We start from the raw sequence: 1,137 nt of genomic DNA on the forward strand, positions 1-1,137 counted from the left end.
GAAAGCACAGGGTGTTAATCATTGCAGGTAGAACTTTTGAAGGAAATCTTTCCTAATGATGGATGGGTAAGATGAACCAATTTGGTTTCCATCATAACTCCTGACGTAATTCCACAAGAAAAAGTCCAAAAGTATTATATGAAGGATGTGATTTATTAAACACTTGTTACCAGATATTGAAAAATTAAAAGGTCACATAAGTGCAGTAAGAATTGTCACTCAAGCTGTTACATAACATCTGGAGAGAGATTTTAATATATTGATACTGTGTGAGTAATGAATGATGCACACATTGCAATTTCTTAAAGATGAGAAATCTTGAGTTTGCTCACTAATTAGGACAACTGTGTGGTTGTATCTATTTTCCTAAAATAAACGAGTTTCTCTAGTCAGTTTTTCCCTCCCCTCCACCTGTGCATTTTCATAATAAGTTATATTTTCTAAAATCAGTGACAAGGAAAATATTATTACTCTAAATGGAAGTTTGCAATTACTATATTTTTGAAGCAATTTAGAATTTTATATTTTGTAAAACTAATTTATTCAAAATCTATAATATATAATTCAGTGAATATTGCATTGATAATGTTTAATTCATGTTGTATATGAATTTACAGTTCTATTTTTCACATTTTTGAAAATTTATAATAAAATAGATAAATTTTATTACAGAAAAATTAAAAGAAAATAATTTTAATTCAACTTTGTTTACATTTTAAGCAATTTCAATTCAAAGACAAATTCACCATAATCATACATATATAAAATTATGGTGTTTTCATTTCAAGTATTACTAAGACTTTTTATCATACTTTTTCTCAGAACAATATTTAATACTTTAGCCATTAATTTTTACAGTTTACTATCAATATAATTTTAAAGTAGTATTATTGAATGTTTATTAAATTTCATTTATTTTTCATGAAAATTAAAAAATGATTGTTGTATATATTTCTTTATCATTAGATATTTTAAATTTTTATATTAAAAAAATTATTGGTAAATTAAACATTTCAATTCTTCAGATTATTTATCTGAAGAATTTAATGTTATCTGATACTAAAATTCTTTGTAGTAGTATGCTTATAGTTCTATAATTTCAGTTCCAAATACAATAAATCTAAAACTCCCCCCCCC

Source organism: Centruroides sculpturatus, unplaced genomic scaffold, assembly GCF_000671375.1.
Source record: "Centruroides sculpturatus isolate CEXI.00-Female unplaced genomic scaffold, Cexi_2.0 scaffold682, whole genome shotgun sequence".
Classification (NCBI taxonomy): Eukaryota; Metazoa; Arthropoda; class Arachnida; order Scorpiones; family Buthidae; genus Centruroides; species Centruroides sculpturatus.